At 43.6% G+C, this 26,760-nt stretch overlaps 3 non-coding genes across 3 annotated transcripts; 2 read left to right on the forward strand and 1 right to left on the reverse strand.

Annotated features, from left to right (window-relative positions):
- Positions 1–113: 113 nt before the first annotated feature.
- LOC114816156 lies at positions 114–251 on the forward strand. The gene has a single exon (XR_003763935.1). It is a non-coding gene; the product is annotated as a small nucleolar RNA SNORA7 (small nucleolar RNA).
- A 1,002-nt stretch (positions 252–1,253) lies between these two features.
- Positions 1,254–1,391, forward strand: LOC114816682. The gene has a single exon (XR_003764488.1). It is a non-coding gene; the product is annotated as a small nucleolar RNA SNORA7 (small nucleolar RNA).
- Positions 1,392–20,760: 19,369 nt separating this feature from the next.
- On the reverse strand, positions 20,761–20,898 carry LOC114817371. The gene has a single exon (XR_003765226.1). It is a non-coding gene; the product is annotated as a small nucleolar RNA SNORA7 (small nucleolar RNA).
- Positions 20,899–26,760: the final 5,862 nt, after the last annotated feature.

Raw genomic sequence — 26,760 nt, forward strand, 5'->3', positions numbered from 1 at the left:
TTGGCTTTCTTCTGTCTCTGGTGCTCTCTCGATGACAGTGCCCTGTGAGCCGATCAGAATTACGGAAGCCTCCAAGGCATGCTCAAAAGACATTAATGATGGATGACGAGGGGCCCCTCTCAGGGTCGCACCTGGAGAGTTTCCAGTCCTCTACCAGTCTCGGCTACAGGAGGGAGAGTCAAGCAGAGGCCCGTCCATTCCATTCCTAGCTTGGGCAGTGGCTAGCGAGTGGAAGGCAATCTGCTACAAGTCAAAACTCACCCATGCTGGGCAACAGTGGCATGGGAGAAGACTTGAGGGCAGAGACTCGAATTTACTGCGTGGAAGATGGTAATGGTTAAACCACTTCCGTATTTTTTACCGAGAAAACGCTATGGAACCACTACCAGAACGATTGCAGATGCAGAGTGGGGTGTTGTGGGAGAGATGCGTCCATGGTGTCGCTATGGGTCGGGAATGACCCGACGGCATAAGACAAGACAAGATAAGAAGGGTGAAGATCTTATCTGGAGCTCTGGCACAGTTAGAAGCCAATACAGGGCAAAAAAAAAAAAGGATGAAAAACAATGGTTCAAACAAAAGATGACTTCGGTAGCGGCACTGAGGCTCAACTTGAAGTGGGAGTCGGATAAGGGGACGGAATCATTGCACCGTAGAGTCTGGATTACAACCGAGGACCTTGCTCCAGTTAAGATGTGGGCCATGTATCATCCTCTGCCCATTTCCAAGACCCAAATAGGAGACTGAGGATGGGAGGTAAAGGGATTGGAGAGATGGGGTGGAGCAAGGAGAAAAGCTGTGGTCCTCCTAATATGTATCCTCCAAATATCCTCTGAGCAAGCAAAGCTAATTTTTCAAATGGTATTTATTGAACACTTACTGTGTGCAGAGCACTGTACTAAGCACTTGGGAGAGCAAAATACAAGAAGCAGCGTGACCTAGTGGAAACAGCAGGGACCTGGGAGTCAGAGGGCCTGGGTTCTAATCCCAGCCTCTGCCACGTACCAGCTGCGTGACCTAGAGCAAGTCACATAACTTCTCTGGCCCTCAGTTCCCTCATCTGCAAAATGGGGATTCAATACCTGTTCTCCCTCCTAATTAGACTGTGACCTCCTTATGGGACCTGATGTATGTGCCCCAGCATTTATTACAGGGCTTGGAACATAGCAACAAATTCCATTATTATTATTATTATAGTCGGTAGACATGTTCCCTGCCTGTAGAAGATTTTTTTTTATAGTACTCGTTAGGCTCCCCTCTCAGGGTCTCACATGGAGAGTTTCCAGTACTCTACCAGTCTCGACTATGGGAGGGAGAGTCAAGCAGAGGCCTGTCCATTCCATTCCTAGCTTGGCCAGTGGCTAGTGAATAGAAGGCAGTCGGCTACAGTCAAGACTCCCCTGTGCTGGGCAGCAGCGGCATGGGAGAGAGTCGAGGGTGGAGACTCATTTACGGTGCAGAAGGAGGTAGTGGCAAACCATTTGCATATTTTTACCAAGAAAACTCTATGGATACATTACCAGAATGATTGCTGACGGAGGTGGGGCGTTCTGCGAGAGATGCGTTCATGGTGTCGCTATGGTCGGAGATGACTCGACAGCATAAGACAAAGACTTATTAGGCACTTAATAATAATAATAGTGTTGGTATTTGTTAAGCGCTTACTATGTGCAGAGCACTGTTCCAAGCGCTGGGGTAGACACAGGGGAATCAGGTTGTCCCACGTAGGGCTCACAGTCTTAACCCCCATTTTACAGATGAGGTCACTGAGGCCCAGAGAAGTTAAGTGACTTGCCCACAGTCACACAGCTGACAAGTGGCGGAGCAGGGATTCGAACCCATGACCTCTGACTCCAAAGCCCATGCTCTTTCCACTGAGCCACGCTGCTTCTCTTATTTCTTCTCTTATCTGCTTCACTTATTTGTGCCAGGCCCTGTTCTAAGCACTGGGGTAGATACAAGCTAATCATGAGAAATGAAGTATACCCTCTCAAAACAAATGAAAACTGCTATGACGTTACTGTTTCTCCATATACAGAAACACACTTGGAAAAGCTTCAGGTATTTGAAGGGATTTCCAGGGCAACTATCCTTCTGACTGGTCTGAAAGACATCCAGGAAGAAGAAGAAGACTTGGAGGATCTGGTTCATATTCACTTTCAAAAGGAGAGAAACGGGGGAGGCGAGGTAGAGGTTGGCAAGTGTGCCCTGAAGCAGCCTCTGACTATTTTGAGGAAGATAAATAGGAAAGTATGTGAAGTCAGATGGCTGATCAGGGACACAGAATTCGACCACCATTTGAACTCTGGACTAAAAAGACTCTGCAGGTCTTCCCCTCTTTAGAATAACAAATCTAGAATGGTCTAATCTCTTTTTATGCAGAAAGACGAAATGAACATCATTTGGTGGTCCTTTTATAAAGGGGAGTGACATTTATCTCTGGTATCTTTGTATATTAGCTGCCTCTTTAGGCAACGTGATGCATTAAAGTCTCCGTCTTTCTCAAATTAGATGGTTGCATACCTGACACAACTCATCCTCTTCCTCTCTTCAAAGCCCTACTTAGAGGTCACCTCCTCCAAGAGGCCTTCTCAGACTGAGCTTTCCCTTTTCCCTCTGCTCCCTCTGCTGCCCCTCTACCCCCCTTCACCTCCCCTCAGCTAAACCCTCTTTTCCCTCCTTTCCCTCTGCTCCTCCCCCTCTTCCTTCCCCTCCCCTCAGCACTGTGCTCGTCCGCTCAATTGTATATATTTTTTAATACTCCATTTATTTTGTTAATGAGGTGTACATCACCTTGATTCTATTTATTGCTATTGTTTTAATGAGATGTACATCCCCTTGATTCCATTTATTGCTATTGTTTTTGTCTGTCCGTCTCCCCTGATTAGACCGTAAGCCTGTCGATGGGCAGGGATTGTCTCTATCTGTTGCCGATTTGTACATTCCAAGTGCTTAGTACAGTGCTCTGCACATAGTGAGCACTCAATAAATACTACCGAATGAATGTTGGACATAGTCCGTGTTTCACAAGGGGCTCACAGTTTTAGTCCCCATTTTACAGATGAGGTAACTGAAACCAGAGAAGCGAACTGACTTGCCAAATGTCACATAGCAGACAAGTGGTGGAGTTGGAATTAGAACCCAGGTTCGGACTTCCAAGCCTGTCCTTTATCCGCTAGGTCACGCAGCTTCTCCGATCGTGTGTCAATCCCGCATCTGCCACTTGTCTGCTGTGTGACCTTGGGCAAGTCACTTACCTTTTCTGGGCCTCAATTTCTTCATGTGTAAAATGGGAATTCAGGGCCTGTTCTCCCACCTACTTAGACTGAGCCCCATGTAGGACAGGACATTTTACATCTACCCCAGCGTTTAGTAACTTTGCCCCTTCCTGAAACAGTTAATGTGTTTCTATTTCTGCAAGGAGAGTTGAGGCCACCTACTGTTCCGTTTTCAGCTCCCCGTGGACAAATATTTTATGAAGTGTATCCCCGAATGAGGTAGATCATCACTCGTTAGGAGAGGCATTTTTATGTGGAGGAGAAACTAAAGATGAAACAGTACTTTAAAAAAAAATAACTGGAAGCATTGGCAATTGATTTGATTTCAATAAGATATAACGTAAATGAAGTTACATTGCTTTTTATTGCCCCACTGCTGGAGCTCAGTGGGATGTCTGAGTCAGGCAGAAATGAAATATTGAGAGAAGAGACTTCACGCGGTATATAATATAAGAGAATTGCTTAGCATACCTGCTTGGAATTGCATTTTCTCTTGGGCTATTAAATTGATTGGAGTGTGGAAAGATATTCCCTGTTTTCAAATTCTTGGCTGCTTCAAATATAGTTTTCATTCAACAAGGTTGGAGGGAGAAAGGAGTCCTTGGTCACTAGTAACACAAGTTTGCTTTTGGGAAGCAACGTGGCCTAGTGGAAAGAGCATGGGCCTGGGCACCGAGGACCAGAGTTTTAACCCTGGTTCTTCCATTTGCCTGCTGTGTGACCTTGGGCAAGTCAATTAACTTCTCTGTGTCTCAGTTTCCTCATCTGTATAAAGAAAAGTCAATACCTACTTTCCCTCCTTCTTTGACCATGAGCTTGACTGGGAACAGGGACTGTGACCGACCTGATTATCACGTATCTACCCCAGGACTTAGTACATGACTTTGTCCATGGTAAGCTCTTAACAATTACCACATTTTATCATTCTTCTTTTTTTTAATTATCATGTCTATTATTATTATCATCACAATAACAGTAATAATAATAATAAACATGCAAGAATTGGCTTGAGAATGGTGAAAGAGCCTATCCCATTGTGACCTTTGCTGTAAATTGTTAAAAGCAATTTAAACAAATCAAAATTTCTCTCTGGGCAGTGGACAAATGGCTTCTCCCCCACTTCTTTCAAACATGCTCATGTTTCCCCTATGCTAAAAAAACCCTCCCTTGATCCCATAACTCCCTCCAGTTGTTGTCCCATCTCCCTCCTACCATTCCTCTCCTAAATCCTTGAGCACGTTGTCTAAACCCACTGTCTTCCAGTTCCTCTCCTCCAATTTTCTACCTGACCCCCTCCATTCTGGATTCTATCCCCTTCAAACCACCCCCTTAAAGGTCACCAGTGATCTTCTCCTTGCCAAATCCAATGGCCACTACACCAACCTAATTAATCCTCCTTGACCTCTCAGCTGCCAATGACACCGTCGACCACCCCCTTCTCCTGGAAACGTTATTCAACCTCGGCTTTACTGACGCTGTCGTCTCCTGGCTCTCCTCCTATCTCTCTGGCCACTCATTCTCAGTCTCCTACAGGGGCTCCTCCTCTGCCTCCCACCCCCTAAGTATGGGGGTCCCTCAAAGTTCAGCCTTAGGTCCCCTTCTATTCTACTTCTACACCCGTTCCCTTGGAGAACTCATGTGCTCACACAGCTTCAACTATCACCTCTTTGTTGTTGACACCCACATCTACCTCTCCAGTCCTCATCTCTCTCCCTCTCGGCGGTGTCGTATTTCCTCCTGCCTTCAGAACATTTCTACTTGGATGTCCCGCCAGCACCTCACACTTAACATGTCCAAACAGAACTCACACCTCACACTTAGCATGTTCAAACAGAACTCCTTGTCTTCCCAGTCAAACCCTGTCCTCCCCATGAACGTGTCCAAACAGAACTCACACCTCACACTTAGCACGTCCAAACAGACCTCCTTATCTTCCCAATCAAACCCTGTCCTCCCCATGATTTTTCCATCACTTTAGGCAGTACCACCATCCTACACCTCACACGAAATATGTCCAAAACAGAACTCCTTATTTTTCTACTGAAACTCTGACCTCATAATGCCCACCATCCTTCCTGTCTCGTGAGCTCATAACTTTGGTGTTATCCTTGACTCATCTCTCTCATTCAACCCTCATTTTGAATCTATCACTAAATCCTATCAGTTCAACCTTCACAGCATCATTGTTATACCACAATAATCCAAGCACTTATCCTATCCCACCTTGATTACTGAATCAGCCTCCTTGCTGACCTCCCTGCCTCCTGTCTCTCCCCACTCCATTCCACACTTCACTTTGCTGCCTGGATCATTTTTCTAAAAAAATTCAGTTTGTTTCCCCACTCCTCAAGAACTTCTAGTCGTTGTCCATCCATCTCCACATCAAACAGAAACTCCTTACCAGTGGTTTGAAAGCACTCAGTCCCCTTGCCCCCTCCTACCTCACCTCACTGCCCCCCTATTACAACCCAGCCTACACACCTCTCTCCTCTAATGTCAACCTTCTCACCGAACCTCGATCTCTTCTATCTCACTGCCAGCCTCTCGCCTACATTCTGTCTCAGGCCTGGAACGCCCTTCCTCTTTATATCTGAAAGATTTGTTCTCCTCACCTTCAAAGCCATCTCCTCCAGGAAGCCTTCCCTGAGTTCCTCTTATCCCTCTCCCTTCTGTATCACTTGGATTTGCACCCTTTATTCACCCATCCCTCAGCTCCTCAACACTTATGTCCATATCAGTAAGTTATGCATTTATATTAATGCCTGTCTCCATCTCTAGGCTGTGAGCTTGTGGGCAGGGAATGTGTCTGCCAACTGTGTGGAATTGTATTTTCCCAAGCATTTAGTACAGTGCTCTGCACCCATTAAGTGCTCAATAAATACCACAGACTGATGACTCACCTCAAAGAGGGATGAAGTCTACTTCTTAGTAACATATCTTAAAACAAAAAAGGCCAGATATGTATATATACGTACATACATGCATACATACATACGTACACACATACACACACCAACACACCCACACACATGGCCACCCGGGAATGTCCTGTTATAATTAGATTGGGTTGAAAACTGCTCTTATGACCTTAGAAGTATGTTGGTTAAAACTGAGTGACCTGGTTTGATCTATTTTCTTGGAAAAATGTTGATAGCTCTAGGGGGTCCAACATTTCTCCTAAAGATTTCTGCCCTTTGGCTTTACTTCCTATTAATTAGCTTATCTCTCTTGTTTTCCTTTTTTGTTTGTTTAAATTGCTAATTACTTCAGTTCAATCATCTCTGAAAATAAAGACAACCCAAAGATGTAAAGGTTTAAGCTTTGGCAGGCTATTTTAGCTGGATTGCACGAAATACAATTCTTATTCTGGTACATGGAAGAAAAATAAGATCCTTCCCTTCTGTATTGTTTTCTAGACATATTGGCCACTTCCCAATGCTGCTGTAGAAAACGTGATCTAACTCTAAGCTCCTTGTGGGCGGGGAGCATTTCTACCAACTCTGTTGTATTATACTCTCCCAAGCACTTAGTATAGTGCTCTGCACACAATGAGTGCTCAGTCTGCTGTGTGATCTTGGACAAGTCACTTCACTTCTCTGTGACTCAGTTACCTCATCTGTAAAATGGTAATTGAGACCGTGAGCCACGCCTGGGACGGGGACTGTATCCAACCCAGTTTTCTGGCATCCACTCCGGTGGTTTGTACCCTGCCTGGCACATAGTAAGCGCTTAACAAATCCCATAATTATTAATTGAAAAGCAAACTTGTTTTTTGGCAAACTACGAAGCAGCATATAGTGATAATGAGGCATCAGAGTTCTTACCAAGCTGAAGTCTATAATGCAGTTTTAATAATAATAATAATAATGATGATCATGATATTTGTTAAGCACTTACTATGTGTCAAACACTGTTTTAAGTGCTGGGATAGATACAAAGAAATCAGGTTGGACATAGTCCCTGTCCCACATGGGGCTCACAGTTTTTGTCCCCACTTTAAAGATGAGGTAACTGAAGCACAGAGAAGTACACTGACTTGCCCAAATAGACAAGTGGTGGAGCCAGGATTAGAAATCAGGTCCTTCTGGCCCCCAGGCCCATATTCTATCCACAAAGCCATGATGCTTCCCTTTCGGTGTAAAACCATCTAAAGCTGTGAAACCTGGACCTGTTTCAGAACATACATCCAATTTCTTGGACGGCTTCATCGGCATTCCCTAAGAACCCTAATCAGTTTCAAATGGCAGGATCAGGTCTTGGAATCCTGTCCAATCACAGGCACTGAAGTAATGCCAGCAGCAACACTGGGGAGGAGCAGGGAGGAACATACAGTGAAATAGAGTTGGAAGACAGACATTAAAATAAATTACTGCTTTGTCCATAAGTGCTGTGGGGCTGAGGGTGGGGTCATGGATAGCATCTCACCCTCAGTACCGCAGTCTTTGAAAAGAGAAGTGAAGTGACTTGCCCAAAGTCACCCAGCTGACAAGCGGCGGAGCCGGGATTAGAACCCATGACCTCTGACTCCCTAGCCCGTGCACGCTCTTTCCAACGAGCCACGCTGCTTCTCTATTCATTCAATCGTATTTATTGAGCGCTGCAGCGTGGCTCAGTGGAAAGAGCCCGGGCTTGGGAGTCAGAGGTCATGAGTTCAGATCCCCAATCTGCCACTTGTCAGCTGTGTGACTGTGGGTAAGTCACTTCACTTCTCTGTGCCTCAATTACCTCATCTGTAAAATGGGGATGAAGACTGTGAGCCCCACGTGGGACAACCTGATTACCCTGTATCTACCCCAGTGCTTAGAACAGTGCTCTGCACATAGTAAGCCCTTAACAAATACCAACATTATTCCATAGATAATAGAATAGGCAGGCATTGTTCATTATCATTCCTTCAAGACTGTAAGCTCTTTGTGGGCAGGAAACTTGTCCACCAACTTTCTTAGTACCGTCCTCTTCTAAATGCTTAGTCAATACTGTACACACAGTAAGCGCTAAATAAACGCAACTGATTGTACATTTTTCCATTTACAGTTGGTAGTGTTCTTTGTACTTTAAATGCCTTACCTGCAAGTTGTTGAAGGGTTTACATTTCATTAATATATGATGCAAAATAAAATTCCCCCCAAGAAAGAAGGTATCCCTGACCTTTGCCCCTGACTTCTTATTGTGTGCCTAGCTCTCTTTCATTCATTCAATCATATTTATTGAGTGCAAAGCACTGTATTAAGCGCTTGTACCAAGCCCTCTGGAAATGAAGCAGAACGTGGTGACCTTGGAGGGTGCCAACCTCCTTTACCCAACAGTGAAGATCACATGGAAGCTTTTCTTTATGCCTCACTCCAATAATATTAGGAGTAGTGATAATAATAATAATAATAATGATTGTGGTATTTATTAAATGCTTACTCCGTGTCAAGCATTTTTCTAAGCACCGGAGAAGATAAAAGATGATCAGGTCAGACACAGTCCCTGTCCCATGCATGGCTCACAGTCTAAGTAGGAGGGAGAGCAGGAATCAGATTCCCATTTTATAGATGAGGTAACTGAGGCACAGAGAAATTAACTGACTTGCCCAAGGTCATACAGCAGGCAGGTGACAGAGCCAGAATTAGAACCCAAATCCCATGACTCTGAGGCCCGTACTCTTTCCATTAAGCCCCACTGCTCCTAGCTCTCTTAGTCTACTAAAGATATTGGGGCCATCTCTTAAATACTGAGATTCAGGGGTTGGGCAAGGTTATATAGTATCCTTCAGCTCTGCGTTTGCATAGATCTAGACAAAACTCCTAATTTATCATTACTTTCTCTGCTTGACAAAGTCATCTTGCTATTATGGTTAGCTTCTCTTTTCCAAGGATGAAAATCAGATCTTCAGTTTGAAAGCTGAAGTGAAATAGTTGAGAACCTGATGAGTTCAGATAGACAAATCTTAGCCTACATTAACGAAATTCAGCTAGGACTCTGGTCTTGGCCTCTGGATTGCCCTGCAAGTTGACAGATGGGGAGAGAGCTGAAACTGAAAACTCGTTTGCCTTGGGTTTTTAATTGTTTTTCACTTCCGTTAAACATATAGGATTGGCTAAATTCTTCTTCGAAGAGGCCTTGTTGTTGCTTTAAGTAGTCTGCTGGTATGCTGTGGAAGTCATCTGTCCTCTGGCCAATTCTAGATCTTCTCTGCAATTATGTTAATATGTAATTGTTTGCACACTTTACTCTTGTCATAAATAAATTGGCTTGAAACTTACTTAGAGGAAACTAAACAACTTGATTTTTATCCTCCCCTGGCATCTTTGTCAAAGAAGCCAAAGGGTTTTAAGTGATTTTTTTCAAATGCCTTGAGCAGCTCATCCATTCATTCATTATGTCCTTCTGCACAGGCTGAAGTTCATATTTTGTTAATATATTAATGCCTCCTGATCATTTAAAAAAAAATCTCAGACATGTCACCCTAGAGAGTGGCTATCAGTGGGGTAGAATATTTGGAAGTGGTGTGGAAAGAGCATGGGACTTTTTTTAAGGTATTTGTTAAGCTATGTGCCAGGCACTGTTCTAAGAACTGGGGTAGATGCAAGCTAATCAGATTGGACACAGTCCCTGTCCCACATGGGGCTCAAGGTCATAATCCCCATTTTGCAGATGAGATAACTGAGGCACAGACAATTGAAGTGACTTGCCCAAGGTCACACAGCAGACAAGTGGCAGAGCTGGGATTAGAACCTAGCTCACTCTGACCCTCTGACTCCCATGCCCGAGTTCCAGTAGAGCACACTTCTTCTCGGCGTTTGTCTGCTGTGAGACTTTGGAGAAATCCCTTCGCTTCTCTATGCCTCAGGTTCCTCATCAGTAAAATGGGGATTCAATATGTGTTCTCTCTTCTACTTAGACTGTGAGCCTGAGGTGGGGAAAGGGACTATGTCTAACTTGATGATCTTGTGTAATAATAATAATAAATGTGGTATTTGTTAAGAGCTTACTACGTGCCAGGCACTGAACAAAACGTGGGGTGGATACAAGCAAATCGGGTAGCAACAAGTCCTGTCTCATGCGGGGCTCACCGTCTCAATCCCCATTTTGCAGATGAGGTCACTGACGTAAATGAAGTGATCTGTCCAAGGCCACACAGCAGAGCTGAGATTAGAACCCATGACCTTCTGACTCCCGGGCCCATGCTCTATCCACTATACTTGGCCCATAGTAAGTTGCTTAACAAACACCACAATTATTGTTACTATTTGAATGTGAACATGATCCAACCGTCTTCCTCAAAGCCATAAGTTCTCACGCCACTGGCAGTGAGGTAGTTCATTCAATTGTATTTATTGAACGCTTACTGTGTGCAGAGCACTGTACTAAGCACTTGGAATGTACAATTCAGCAACAGATAGAGACAATCCCTGCCCAATAATGGGGTTGGGGGCAATGGTTTCCTCTGCTGTCTGAGCTGAACACCCCTCCTAGACTGTAAGCTCCTTGTGGGCAGGGATCATTTCTATCAATCAATCAATCAAATTTATTGTGTGTTTACTGTGCGCAGAGCACTGTACTAAGCGCTTGAGAGAGTTACAATATAACAGAGTCGATAGACACATTCCCTGCCCACAGTGAGCTACAGTCGAGAGGGGGAGACAGACATTAAGATAGATAAATAAACTACAGATACATACATATGTGCTGTGGGGCCGAGGGAGAGGGGTGAATGAACGGAGTAAATCCAAATCCATGTTCTACACGCTCTTTTATTCTATGGTCTCCTGAGTGCTTAGTTTTGTGTTCTGTACACGGTAAGTGTTTGATAGCTATGATTGATTGACTGCTCCACCCAGTTGCGGTGGTGATGGGACACGGGGTGGCCCGAGCTGCAGTAGCAGCAGGAAGCTATTTATTTATAATTATTTATATCAACGTCTGTCTCCCCTTCTAGTCTGTAAGCTCGCTGTGGTCAGGGAATGTGTCTGCTTATTGTTTGTTATACTGTACTCTCCCAAAGCTTAGCATGGTGCTCTGCACACAGTAAGCGATCAATAAATATGATTGACTGAGGACGTCCCCTCTTGGTCGCCTTTACCTTTGGAACTTTGAACTATGTCTTTTAAGTTGTTTTGGTGGTTAGCCTAGTGGAAAGAGAACGGGTTTAGGAGTCAGAGGACTTGGGTTCTATTCCTGGCTTTACCAATAGCTTACTCCGTGATCTTGGGTAAATCAATCAATCAATCAATTTTTATTTATTGAGCGCTTACCGTGTGCAGAGCACCTTATTCAGCACTTGGGAGAATGCAATATAACAGAATTGGTGGATATGTTCCCTCCCCACAGTGAATTTGCGGTCTAGAGGGGGAGACAGACATTAACATAAACAAATAAATTACAGCTATGTACATAAGTGCAGTGGGGCTGAGGGAGGGGTGAATAAAAGGTGGAAATCCACGGGAAAGTCTTTGAAGATAGGGAGAGTGATTGTCAGATATGAAGAAGGGGGGCATCCCAGACCAGATGGGAAGCAGCGTGGCTTAGTGGAAAGAGCACGGGTTTGGGAGTCAGAAGTCACGGGTTCTAATTCTGGCTCCACCGTTTGTCAGCTGTGGGACTTTGCGGAAGTCACTGAACTTCTCTGTGCCTCAGTAACCTCATCTGTAAAATGGGGATGAAGACTGTGAGCCCCATGTGGGACAACCTAATATCCTTGTATCTACCCCAGTGCTTAGAACAGTGCTTGGCACATAATAAGCGCTTAACAAATACCATCATCATCGTCGTCGTCATCATTATCACGTAGGCAAGAGGTTGACAGTAAGATAGGCGAGACCCAGGCACAGTGAGTAGGCTGGCATTAGAGGAGTATAATGTGCAGGCTGGGCAGTAGTCGGACAGCAGTAGGAAAGTAGTATCGAAGGCCCATCTCCTCCAAGAGGCCTTCCCTGACTAAGCCCTCATTTCCTCTTTTCCTACTTCTTTCCGTGTTGTCCTGAATGTTCCCTTTATTCACATCCCCCCAAACCTCCAGGACTTAGGTACACATCCTTAATTTATTTATTATTACTAATGTCTGTCTCCCGCTCAAGACTGTAACCTCTCTGTGGGCAGGGAATGTGTCTGTGCTATTGTTGTACTCTCCCAAGAGCTTAGTACACACAGTAAGTGCTCAATAAATACAATCAATTGATAAGAAAGCAGAGTTGTAAGGTAGGAGGGGGCAAGGTGATTGAGTGCTTTAAAACTGATAGTAAAGAGTTTCTGTCTGATGGGGAGGTGGATGGGCAACTCCTGGAGATTCTTTAGAAATGGGGATACATGGACTGAACGACTGTGTAGAAAAACGATCCGGACAGCAGAGCAAAGTATAGACTGGCTGGGGAAAGACAGGAGGCAGTGAGGTCAGTGTGGAGGCTGATACAGTTGGCTCAGTGGAAAGAGCATGGGCTTTGGAGTCAGAGGTCATGGGTTCGAATCCCCGCTCTGCCACTTGTCAGCTGTGTGACTGTGGGCAAGTCACTTAACTTCTCTGTGCCTCAGTTACCTCATCTGTAAAATGGGGATGAAGACTGTGAGCCCCACATGGGACAACCTGATTCCCTTGTGTCTACCCCAGCGCTTAGAACAGTGCTCTGCACATAGTAAGCGCTTAACAAATACCAACATTATTATTATTATTAATCAAGGTGGGATAGGATAATATTGGAATTTGTTAGATGTTTACTATGTGCAGAGCACTGTTCTAAGTGCTGGGAGAGATACAGAGTAATCAGGATGTCCCACGTGGGGCTCACAGTCTTAATCCCCATTTTACAGATGAGGTCACTGAGGCCCAGAGAAGTGAAGTGACTTGCCCACAGTCACACAGCTGGCAAGCGGCGGAGCTGGGATTCGAACCCTTGACCTCTGACTCCCAAGCCCGGGCTCTTTCCACTGAGCCTTGCTGCTTCTCTAATCTAATCTTCTTCAGTAATCAAGATGGGTTAGGATAAGTGTTTGGATCAAAGTGGTAAGAGTTTGGATGGAGACGAAAGGACAGATTTTAGCGATGTCGTGAAGATTGAACTGAGAGGATTTAGTAACAGATTGAATATGTGAGTTGAATGAGAGAACTGTGTCAAGATTAACGTCAAGGTTTCCGGCTTGTGAGACAGGAAGGATGGCGATGCTGTCTAACTTCTAACAACTTCTCTGTGCCTCAGTTTCCTCAACTGTAAGATAGGGATTAAATACCTGTTCTCCTTCCTACTAAGACTGTGTGACAGGAACTCTGTCACTGTGGGGCAGAAAATGTCTCTTTTAACTTTGTTATACTCTACTCTCCTAAATTCTTAGAACAGTGCTCTGCACATAGTAAGTGCTCAATAGCTATAATTTATTGTGTCCCTCCTGATTGTTTCCACCTCAGTGCTTAGAACAGTGCCTGACATATAGTAAGTGCTTAACAAATACAACAATAATAGTAATGATAGCAACAATAATTCTATTTCTTTATGTATCCAGAGCCAACCCTTCTCCAATCATTTCTTAGATTGAAAGCCCCTGGAGGGCCAAAGACTGTCTAATTCCTTCCCATGTAGTTGTTTTTGTTTTGTTTTGTCTTTGGGTGGTGCATAATACAGTGCTTTGTCTAGTAGAGATTTAATAAACATGTCTGCTGTGACCTTGGCCAAATCACTTCACTTTTCTGTGCCTCAGTTACCTCATCTGTAAAATGGGGATTAATAGTAATAATTATGGTATTTATTAAGTGCTTACTTCATGCCTGGCACTGTACTAATCGCTGGGATGGATACGAGAAACAGCGTGGCTCAGTGAAAAGAGCGTGGGCTGGGGAGTCAGAGGTCACGGGTTCTAATCCCGGCTCCACCACTTGTCATCTGTGTGACTTTGGACAAGTCACTTAACTTCTCTAGGCCTCAGTTACTTCATTTGTAAAATGGGGATTAAGACAGTGAGCCCATGTGGGACAACCTGATTACCTTGTATCCCACCAAGTGCTTAGAACAGTGCTTGGCACATAATAAGTCCTTAACAAATGTCTTCATTATTATTATTAATAATTGGGTTGGACACAGGTCCTGACCCACAGAGGGCTCACAGTCTTAATCCCCATTTATCAGATGAGGGAATTGAGGCACAGAGAAGTGGTGGAGACCAGATTAGAATCCATGACATTCTAACTCCCAGGTCTGTGCTCTATCCACTATGTCGCACTGCTTCTCAGAGTAGGATTAAGACTGCGAGCCCCAGGTGGGACAGGGACTATTCTCAACCTGATTAGCTGGTATCTACCCCAGGGCTTAGAACAGTGCTTGACACACAGTAAGTGCTTAATAATTACTATTATTATTATCCCACCACTCTCTACGGTGCCCAGTACTTACAAATTAATGTTGGTATTTGTTAAGCGCTTACTATGTGCAGAGCACGGTTCTAAGCGCTTGGGGTAGATACAAAGTAATCAAGTTGTCCCACGTGAGGCTCACAGTTAACCTCCGTTTTACAGATGAGGTAACTGAGGCACAGAGAAGTGAAGCGACTTGCCCAAAGTCACACGGCTGACAAGCGGCTGAGCCGGGATTTGAACCCATGACCCATGACTCTCAAGCCCATGCTCTTTCCACTGAGCCATGCTGCTCTCTAAAATTGAACAATAAGATCTTTAACTGGGGGAAAACTGCATTTATTGACTTTAAAATACAATTAGGGACTTCTGTTTGGGGCTCATTAGAAATGTGTGAATTGGTGAACCTTATTTCTATATTGGTTTAATTACTCAATCAGTTGTATTTATTGATCGCTTCCTGTGTGCAGACCCTATACTAAGCACTTGGGAGAGTATCATATAATAGAGTTGGTAGACACAATCTCTGCCCACAAGGAGTTTACATTCTAGGTTTATACTCCCAAGGAAAAGAAAAGGTTAAAATCAAACCAATTTCATGGTTTGGGTTGAAATGGAGCTAATCTGATAGACACCTGATATATCCTTTGAAAATTTTTCCCGTTCATACTGGCATAATTGTTAATAATGATATATCACGGTATAACAAAAAATATCCATTAAGCACTTACCATGGGCCAAACATTGTACTAAGCTCTGGGGTAGATACACGATAATCAGTTTGAACCCTCTCCTTGTCCCACATGTGGCTCACAGTCTAAAGGAGAGGAAGAACAGATATTGAATCCCCATTTTACAGAAGAGGAAATTAAGGCACAGATAATTTACGTGATTGCCTGAGGTTACACAGCAGGTAAGTGGCATCAGTATAGCCTATACTCCCTCTAGACTTTATACTCACTATGCACAGGGAACGCGTCTGCTAATTCTTTCCTCTCCCAAGCATTTAGTGCAGAGTTTTGCATACATTAAGCACTCAATATTTACCACTGATTGATTGATTAACCAGTGGATAGAGCACGGGCCTGGGAGTCAGAAAGACCTGGGTCCTAATCCTGGCTCCACCACAGTCTGCTGTGCGACTTTGGGCAAGTCACATCACTTCTCCGTTCCTCAGTTACCTCAACTGAAAAGTGGGGATTAAGACTGTGACCCCCATGTGGGACAGGAACTGTGTCCAACCTGATTAGTTCTATCTACCCCAGCACTTAGAACAAGGCTTGACACATAGTAATATCATTATCATTCTTATTTCCATCTTTATGTATTCCATCTGTCTTTTTGGTGGTATTTGTTAAGTGCTTACTATATGTCAAACACTGTTCTAAGTGCTGGGGTAGGTTCAAGTTAATTAGTTCAGGCACAGTCCCTGTCCCACATAGGGCTCACGGTCTATCAATATCCTTGTCCAAATAAGCAATTAGGAAAGCCGCCTAAAACTAAAATTAATATAAGCTCACACATCATATATGAGGAAAAATTTGAAACAAAATCACCCAAGGTGGTTCAGCTTTAGACTTCTTCAGAGAAACTTCAAAACACAGATGAAGATGCTTTGGGAAAGTTACGAGGGAAGACAGTTCTCCATTCTTATGTCCGTGGTTAGTTAAAATAACCATTCTTATGTCTTTGTTCTACTTATTGGAACTCTGGCCCGAAGCTCCTTTTAGAATCGTGATGAAAGTTAAATCCTGAAAACCGATGGGTATTTTTGGGTGGAAATTGCCTCTCTGTCTGGCAGCATTATTTCTCATCTGACTCACTCCCCTACCTCTTCGTCCAACTCATACCACTAACCCACAGCCCTGGATCACCTCCACAGTCTGCTTCCTCCACTCCTGTGCATGAACCGCAAAGCCCTGCTGGTGGAAATATAGATATCAGGCGAACCTCGTCCACCTCAAGTTCATCCTTCCGTGCTTTGACTCTGCTCCCGCCTCTACCCAGTAAAATTATTTCTCCATCTTTATTGATTCCCAAGCCAACTGCCTTCACCAGTTGTTCCAGATATTTAACTCCCTCCTCAAACCCCCTGTCTCCCCGTTTCCCTCATCTCTTGCTTCTAATGACCTGGCCACATGCTTTATTGAGAAAATTGAAACCATCAGGCTTGATGTCCCTAAAATCTCCTGGCTTCTCTCCAGTCTCTTCCTCCTCCTGTCCCTTCTTCAACTCTCCCATATTTCCCAGCCAGTATCACTAGGAGTGACCTCCTGCCTTCTTTCAAAATCCACCCATTCCACCTGTGCCTCTGACCACGTCCCTTCACACCTTATTGAAACACTTGCCCACTCCCTTCTTTCCTCCCTGACTGCCATTTTCAACTGTTCACCCTTCAGTGGCTTTCACCCCACTGCCTTCAAGCATGCTCTTGTCTCCCCTAACCTAAAAAAAAACAAAAACAAAACTCCTCCCTTGACCTCAGAGCTCCCTATGGTTATCACCCCATCTCCCTCCCACCATTCCTCTTCAAAATCCTGGAGCGAGTTGTCTACTTTCACTATTTCCAGTCCTTCTCTTCTGATTCTCTCCTTGATCCCCTCCAATCTGACTTCCACCCCCTTCACTCCACAGAAACTGTACACTCAGAGATCATCAGTGATCTCTTTCTTGCCAAATCCAATGGTCTCTGCTCCATCCTAATCCTCCTAGAACTCTCAGGTGCCTTCGACATTGTCGACTACCCCCTTCTCCTGGAAACATTATCCAACCTTGGTTTCACCGACACTGTCCTCTCCTGCGGTTCGCACGCTTCCCTCCTCTAATGCTTAGCATCTCACTCTACCTCGATTGTGTCTATCTCGCCTCCGACCTCTGGCCCACAACCTTCCTCTGGCTTGGAACGTCCTTCCTCTTCATATAATAATAAGAATTGTATTTGTTTAGCATTTCCTCGGTGCCAGGCACTATTCTAAGCACTGGGGTGGATAGAAGCATTCTATCAGGATTCTCCCCACCTTCACAGCTTTATTAAAGAAGCAGTGAGGCCTAGTGGAAAGAGTCTGGACTTGGGTTCTAATCACGGCTTTGCCACCTATCTGCTTTGTGACCTTGGGCAAGACACTTCTTTGTGCCTCAGTTGCCTCATCTTTATACTGGGGATCAAGACCATGAGCACCATGTGGGACAGGGACTGTGTCCAACCTGATTACCTTATAGCTACTCCGGCACTTAGAACGGTACTTGGCATATAATGAGCATTTAACAAATGCCACTATTATTATTAATGTTATTATTGTTATCTCCTCCAAGAGACTGTCCCCATCTAGGCCCTCATTTCCTCTTCTCCCCCTCTCTTCTGTGTCACCCTTGCCCTGGGATTTGCACCCTTTATTCATCCCTCCCTCAGCCCCACAGTACTTTTGTATCTAATTTGTTTACATTGATATCTTTGTCCCACTCTAGACTCTGAGCTCACTGTGGGCAGAGAATGTGCTAACCAACTTTGTTATAGTGTACTCTCCCAAGTGCTTAGTATAATGTTCTGCACATGATAATAATAATAATAATAATGTTGGTATTTGTTAAGTGCTTACTATGTGCCGAGCACTGTTCTAAGCGCTGGGGTAGATACGGGGTAATCAGTTTGTCCCACAGTCTTAATCCCCATTTTCCAGATGAGGTAACTGAGGCACAGAGAAGTTAAGTGACTTACCCAAAGTCACAAGGCTGACGGGTCGCGGAGCCAGGATTAGCACCCATGAACTCTGACTCTTAAGCCCGTGCTCTTCCCACTGAGCCACGCTGCTTCTCTACTCAAATGTGATTGACTAGCTGATTGATAGGATGACAGCAGTATGAGAACCACCTAAGAAATTACCTTCAATTCAGTACCTTAGTCATTTTTACCCTCAACACAAAAGTAGCCGTTGTCTCAAAATTCAAAAATGAACAGACATTTAGACTACCAAGAAAACAACTAAACTTAGTGGGTAGTCTAGATTCTATTGCTTTAAAATCATTTTAATAAATCTAATTTAAGAGTGCATACATATACACTGTAACTTTTCAGCACCATTTCAAATGTAAATTCCAGGCTAAACCCTCATTATTTCCAATATGAAAATCCATTCATTCTTATTAAGTGTTGTCAGAATATTTTTAACTAACACCTGACAAAATTTCAGACCTGTAGGCTTTTGGAGATGATTCACAAAAGAGATTTCATTCCTTATTCATATCGTTTCCCTCTGAGTGACTCCAACAGCAACTGAGTTGTTTGTAATAAATAAATAAATAAATAAATAAAATAAAGCTAAAGGTATGGCAAATGAAATTCTAATGGAGTTGTAAATCGGAGAATAAATACATTGAAATGCAGATGGAAGGCTAGTTGCCTATACCTGACTCTGGATAGATTTGACCTGGGTAATTTCCCATGTAACCTTGGAAGCTACAGAGGTTACAGTGTTGCTCTGCTAAGAAGACTTGATGGTTGAAGTAGACCTCTTGATGCACCTCATTTGAGTAATAGGCTCATCTTTTATGCACCTTCTTCCTTCCAGCTAGAGCTGTTAACTTTTCTATATTTCACCTAGGTATTCTCTCTGTAAGGAACCCCATGAGGCTCTCTGATGAGGGCTTTAATCACCAAGGAATCAATAATATATATTCTTCATTAATATACTTGGCATCATAAATCCATCTATGAGGCAATGGAATTTACAGAGCACTTACTGTGTGCAGAGCACTGTACGAAACACTTAGGAGAGTATAATATAGTTGGAAGACATGATCCCCAGTCTCGAGGAAGCTGGTTTATTTTTCAGGTGTTGGATGCAGTCCCTAGAACTCCAAAACTGCTTAAATCGGTCAATTATTTGTATTTACTGACCATTTACTGTGTGCAGGGCACCGTGCTCTGCTCTTGAGAGCGTACAATATAGCAGAGTTGGTAGACACATTCTCTGCCCACAAGGAATTTAAGGAGTGGGGAAACATGGACCTAATGTTTATGAAGAAAAATGATCCAGGCAGCAGAGCAAAGTAGGGACTGGAGTCGGGGGAGACAGCAAGGAGGTTGATGCAGCAGCGTGGCTTAGTGGAAAGAACATGGGCTTGGGAGTTAGAGGTCATGGGTTCTAATCCTGGCTCCACCATTTGTCAGCTGAGTGACTTTGGGCAAGTCACTTAACTTCTCTGCGCCTCAGTTACCTCATCTATAAAATGGGGATGAAGACTGTGAGCCCCACATGGGACAATCTCATCACCTCGTATCTACCCCAGTGCTTAATAAATAAACAGTGCTTGGCACATAGTAAGTGCTTAATAAATGCCATCATTATTATTAAGCACTTAGTACAGTGCTCTGCACACAGTAAGATTGAATGAATGAATGAATGTAGTAAACAACGTGGGATAGGATAAAGCATTGGATTAATATAGTAGCAATTTGATTGGAGAGGAAATGGTGGGTTTTAACAATGTTATGAAGGCTGAACCAACAGGCTTTAGTGATAGATTGAATATGTATGTTGAATGAGAGAGATGAGTCAAAGATAATGCCAAGGTTATGGGCTTGTGAGACAGGAAGGATGGTGGTGTTGTCTACGGTGATGGGAAAGTCAGAGGAGGACAGGGTTGGGGTGAGAAGATGAAGAGTTCTGTTTTGGAAATATTAAATTTGAGATGTCAGAGGGACAGCTGAGTTGAGATGTCCTGAAGGCAGGAGGAATTGTGAGACTGAAAAGGAGAGAGATCAGGACTGGAGATGCAGATTTGGGAATCATCCACATAGCTATGGAAGTTGAAGCCAAGGGAGCAAATGAATTCTCCAAGAGAATGGGTGTAGATGGAGAATAGAAGGGGACCAGAACTGAACCTCTAGGAAACTTCCACAGTTAGGAGGTGGGAGGCAGAGGAGGAGTCTACATCACTTATGTCTTGGCTTGTCTTATGCCGTCGGGTTGTTTCCGACTCATAGCGACCCCACTGACCTATCTCTCCCAGAACACCCCGTTTTCCATCTGCAATCATTCTGATAGTGGATCTATTGAGTTTTCTTGGTAAAAATATGGAAGTGGTTTACCACTGCCGCCTTCCACACCTCCTCCACCCTCGACTCTCTCCCCTGCCACTGCTGCCCAGCATGGGTGAGTTTTGACTTGTACCAGATTGCCTTCCACTCGCTAGCTACTACGACAGCTAGGAATGGAATGGGTAGACCTCTGCTTTACTCTCCCTCCCGTAGCCGAGACTGATAGAGTATTGGAAACTCTCCAGGTGCCACCCTGAGAGGGGATCACTTATGTATATGTCCATAATTTATTTACTTATATTAATTTCTTTAAATCATTCTACACTGTAAGCTTGTTGTGGTCAGGGAATGCGTATGCACGTTATACTGTTATATTGTACTTTCCCAAGTACTTAGTACAGTGCTCCAAACAGAGTAAGCACTCAATAAATACAATCGACTGATTGACTGTCTGACTTACCGAGCCTGAGAAAAGGACTGAGAATAAGCAGTCAGTAAGATAGGAGGAAAACCAGGAGAAGACAATGTCGGTGAAGCAGAGGTTGGATAATGTTTCCAGGAGAAGGGCCTGGTTGACAGAGTGTAAAGCAGCTGAGAGGTCAAAGGGGATTAGGATGGAGTAGAGGCCATTGGATTTGGCAAGAAGGAAGTCATTTGTGATGCTTGAGAGGGCAGTTTCTGTAGCCTGGAGGGGACAGAGCCAGATTGGAAGAGGTCGAGGAAAGAATTGCAGGAGAAGAACTGGTGACAGTGGGTTTAGGAGTTTGGAGTTGGGAGAGGAATGGTTGAAAGGAGAAGGGTGATGACTGGAGAGAGCCATAGCTCAAGGGAGTGTTTTGTTTCTTCTCAGGATGGGGGAGCCATGAACATGTTTGAAAGCAATGGGGAAAAAGCCATTGGAGTGCGAAGATTTGAAAGTGGCAATCAGGGAGGAAAGAAGGGAAGGGGTAAATGCATTGATTAGGTGTGAAGGGATGAGGTCCAAGATGCAGTTGGAGGGGGTGGATTTTGATGAAAGACAGGAGATCTCTAGAGATACTGGCTGGGAAATGTAGGAGAGTTAAAGAAGGGGTAGGAAAAGGGAGGGACAGGAGAGGAGCAGAGGGATTTTAGGGAGATCACGCCTGATCGTTTCAATTTTCTCAATAAAATAAGTGGCCAAATCATTAGGGGCAAGAAATGGGGGCAGTTGGGGGACAGAGGGTTTGAGGCGGGAGTTAAACATCTGGCATAACTGGTGGAGGCAATTAGCATGGAAGTCAATAAGGATGGAGAAATAATTTTATGGGGCAGAGGTGGGGGCAGGGTTAAAGCACGCAAGGGTGAACTTGAGGTGGATGAGTTTCACCTGATATCTATATTTCTACCAGCAGTGCTCTGTGGTTCATACACACCTGTGTAGGAAACAGATTGTGGAAATGATGCAAGGCTGTGAGTTAGTGGTTTAAGTTCAATGAAGGCATAAGGGAGGGAGGGAGTTGAGTTAGCTAGAGGAGGTGGTGTTGAGAGCAGTGGTGTTGAGAGCATCAGTTTTGTTGTCAAGAGAAGGTCGTTTGGATAAGGAGACAAAATGGGACATGATGACTTGAGAGAATTGGATGGAGTCAAAAGATCATAATTCTCTGTGAGGGAACAGAACACATTTGTGGGAAGGAGGTGTGTGCGAGAAAAGGTAGGTGAGGAGTCGTGGTCAGATAGAGGGATTTCAAATTTGGTGAGGGAAGAAATTTTGCAGTGACTAGAGATGATGAGATCGAGTATTTATCCAATTTGGTGAGTAGGTGAGCTGTGGTGGAGCAGGAGGTCAGTGGAGTTGAAGAGTGATAGCAAATGGGAAGTGGAAGGTCATCAGAAACATCTATCTTGATATTGAAGCCCCAAGGATCAATGTAGGGATGGAAAAAAAAAGAGAAAGAATGTGAGAAAGGAATCAAAATGGTTCAGAAAGTTGGAGGTGGGACCTGCAGGGCAGTAAATGACTGCGACTAGTATCCGGATTGGATGGTAGAGACGAATGAGAGGGACTCTGCCAGGGATAAAGCAGTGTCAAGACATTGTATTTACCCACATTAGGAGGCTTCCTTTTTGATAGTTAAGTCTTTCTGCTTTCAGAAGACAATAATAATAATAATAATTGTGGCATAAAAGTGTTTATTGTGATAGTCACTCATCCTATCCACTTATGTATGTATGTATTCTTTTACATAGGTGCTTTCCTTACCTGTAACTTATTTTAATGTTTGCCTACCCTTCTAGATCATAAGCTCCTTGGGGTTAGGGATCATTTCTCCCAACTCTGTTGTACTGTACTCTTCCAAGAGCTTAGTACGCTGCTCTGCATGTAGGAAGTGCTCAATAAATGCCATTAATTGATCAATTGGCTGGGGAAGAGTCAGGGAGAGTTGAAATATCCCAGTCTCGTGACGTTCAGATATTATTATTATTATTTTTATCTAATATTATTATTAATAATTATGATATTTGCTAATCACTATGTGCCAAGCATTGTTCTAAGCACTGGGGTAGATACAAAATAATTAGTTGTGACATAGTCCCTGCACACCTGGGAGTCACATTGGAAAGAGGAAGGAGGATAAGTATTGAATTTCTATTTTATAGATTTTATAGTTAAGTGACTTCCCCAAGGTCAACTACTCTGCCTATAGCAAACAAGTGGCCAAGCTGGGATTAGAACTCGGGTCCTCCAACTCCCGGGTCCATGCTCTTTCCATTAGGCCACACTACTTCTCGGGAGGCTGTTTCTGGGTGGAACTTCCCTTCTCACCTGACACACCCTTTCCCCTATCTCCAGACGATCAGCGGACCGACCACCCTGCTTCCCTTCTGGAGGAGGAGAGGAAAGGAGGGAAAACAGAGGGAATGAATTGACTGTGGTCCCATATGGCTAGCTTGACTTAACTCACATGCTCCCACCCCCTTAGCGAACTGTAACTGATCCTGAATTCCACCCCCACCCCCCGACCCCATGTCTTCTTCCTTCCCACTCCCTACAAACAGTATATCTTTCCTTTGTCATATAGTGCAAAAGAATTCAAAAGCAGAAAATGTACTCTCCTTTAATAAAATACCTCAAACAACAAACAAAGTCTCCCAGGGCTATTGTAATGCTCAAAGCAAATAGAGCTAAAGTGAGAAGGAAAATTTACGGAAGTTATTAGTTCTCAAATTGGATTTTTATGTCATACCAAGTAATTCCTAAAATTACTGTTATTACATGAAAGTGTTATGCAGGGAATGCTCTCCTGATGCTCAGAGTCTAGGAAAATATTAAGGTTCGTTACGGTATGAAGTGCTGACCATTCACCCTGTGCTAAGCACTGTCGGCGAGGGTGAATATGAAATCATTCAGGCGGGGTTCCTATGCTACAAGAGATTCTCTATCTGGATGGACAAGGGCAAATGGACAACATTTAAAAAGAGGAGAATCATTTACGTTTAGGAGCAAAAATGGGTAGATAGACACTATTTAGACACTCCTCTCTGTTCCGGTCCAGAGACTTGTTCTGAAATGTTGCGTTCCTTGCAACCCTATAATTGTTGAGAAGGAAGTTTGGTGTTTCTCCCCTTACTCCTTCAGGTGAAGGATAGGGTCTAGACTAAAGTACTCCACCCTCTAAAGTGAGAGAACAATCAATGGTATTTCTTGAGGGTGTACTGGGTGCAGAGCACTGTAAGAAGAAGATAAACTTGGCATTACAATAAAATGAAGTATCCCCTATCTGAGCTTTATGCTACTCGAATAACAAATACTTGAATCCTTATTCTGAGCCAAGGGTGAACCTTCAGCATGAAATCCCATTTTATTCATCAGTCGTGGACTCTATAGAAGAAAGATTCTGCGTCATTTCTGCTAAGGCTTTGGTTGAATGAGCTTTTGGGGGGTCTTTGCGAAGCTCCCGGAGGAGTGGTAATGTTGAGAGCATAAAAGCAGTTCTTGCAAGTCTGAGAACAGGCCCTTCTTGAGCGTAGATGCACTCAGGTTAATTTAAGCTTTGTGGAAAGGGGTTCCTCTTCTGATTCTGATATGCCTTTATATGCCCTTGGATCTGAGACCTCTGGGCATTTGGCAATTACCCATCCTCAGCCCCACAACACGTATAATGATAACAGTAATGATAATAATGATATTAAGTGCTTACTATGTGCCAGGCACTGTACTAAGCCCTAGAGTGGATACAAGCAAATCAGGTTTGACACAGTCCCTTGTCCCACATGGGGCTCACAGTCTCAATCTGCATTTTACAGAAGAGGGAACTGAGGCACAGAGAATAGTATTTATTTAGCGCTTACTATGTGCAGAGCACTGAACTAAGTGCTTGGAATGTACAAATCGGCAACAGATAGAGACAGTCCCTGCCCACTGACGGGCTTACACTTACCCAAGGTCACACAGCAGACAAGTGGTATATCCAGGATTAGAACCCCTGACCTTCTGACTCCCAGGCCCTTGCTCTATCCACTATGCCATGGTGCTTCTCACTTATGTACGTATTCACATATGTATAAACTATATGTTTTAAATTACTTAATGTCTGATTTTCCCTCTAGACTGTAAACTCAATGTGGGTAGGGAATATGTCTGCCAATTCAGTTGTACTGTACTCTCCTAAGCGCTTAGTACAGTGGTCTGCACATACCTGGCGCTCAAGAAATACCATTAATTGATTGATTCATAGATTTCACGGAGCAGAAGAAAAATTGTCCACCCAAGGCCTTCCCGTTTTACTGCTTTCTTTATTCTTGTATAAGTAATAGTAAATGGTATTTATTGAACACCCATTGAGTTCAATACCCTGGGAAATACAAAAGAAGCAAAAGATACATTCCCCATTCCTTGCCCATAAGGCACCTACGCTTTAACAGGGGAGATAAATTCAGGGTTATCAAATATCTCTATATACTCAAGACTGAGGATGGGCTTTCTTTGGAAAAGTGATCAGGTTCTTTTATGGATTTGAGTCCAAAATATTTTGTGGATAAATACCTTCCCTTATAGAAAAGATCCCTTCAGGAGGACATTTGATGTCATTTAGAGCACACTGCAATATAACATGATTTGTCTGGAGAAGCAGCATTGCCTAGTGGATAGAGCACAGGCCTGGGTGTCAGAAAGACCTGGGTTCTAATCCCAGCTCTGCCACTTTTCTGTATGACTTTGGCTAAGCCACTTAACTTCTCTGTGCCTCAGTTACCTCATCTGGCAAATGGGGAATAAAGACTGTGAGCCCCATGTGGGACATGAACTGTGTCCAACCTTAATTATCTTGTACCTATTCCAGTATTTAGAACAGTGACTGGTGCATAGTAAGTACCCTAACAAATACTATGAAAAATATGGCATAGAGAATGTACTACAGTTTATTTATTTAGCATTTTATAGTTCACCTAATAGAATCCGTTGGAAGACACACATTTGCTTCAGATGTGCTTTTTTTCTGGAAGAATTGTTTCCCACCATCACAGAGAACGTTTTATTTTTCATTTGAAGGTATGTGTTAATTTTTTATTTTTTGCAAAGCCAGAGAGAAAGGGCAATAAACTATAAAATGGATAAGAACAAACTCTGATATGAACAGTTCTCTCTGGGGATGAAGACAGCACTATTAGAACTGACTTTATCATCCCCTTTTCCCATAACACTTCACCTGGGCTTTAGAAGACTAGAGATTTTATCGGAGGATTTACATTTTATCAGAGGGTTTACAGACCATTATGGAGCCAGTTCCCAGAGAAAAGAAAACACCTTGAGATTTATAAAGTTGCTTCACCAAGTTCTTACTAACAGGGAACAAAAGGGGTAGAAAAAGTAAACATTCCTTTTAACTTTTAACAGCAGATGCCCAACAGATAATTAAAGCAAGTGGGAAAAAACCCCAAAAAACTAGAAATAGTCACAATCTCAGTTTATCTAAAGATTGACCCAGCTCCAAATCACCTTGGATTTGCCACTTAGGGGTCAGTGGAAAGAAGACTCTTTCCTGATAAAGCTTATTGTCTCTACACAACATTCCACCCACAATCGCAACTAGCTCAATTTGAAAATCTGACCTTCTTTCCTTTTCGTGACCACAGGTTGGGAGGGTGGAAAGGCAGGAAAAGTGGGA

The sequence above is a fragment of the Ornithorhynchus anatinus genome, chromosome 1 (assembly GCF_004115215.2).
Source record: "Ornithorhynchus anatinus isolate Pmale09 chromosome 1, mOrnAna1.pri.v4, whole genome shotgun sequence".
Lineage (NCBI taxonomy): Eukaryota > Metazoa > Chordata > Mammalia > Monotremata > Ornithorhynchidae > Ornithorhynchus > Ornithorhynchus anatinus.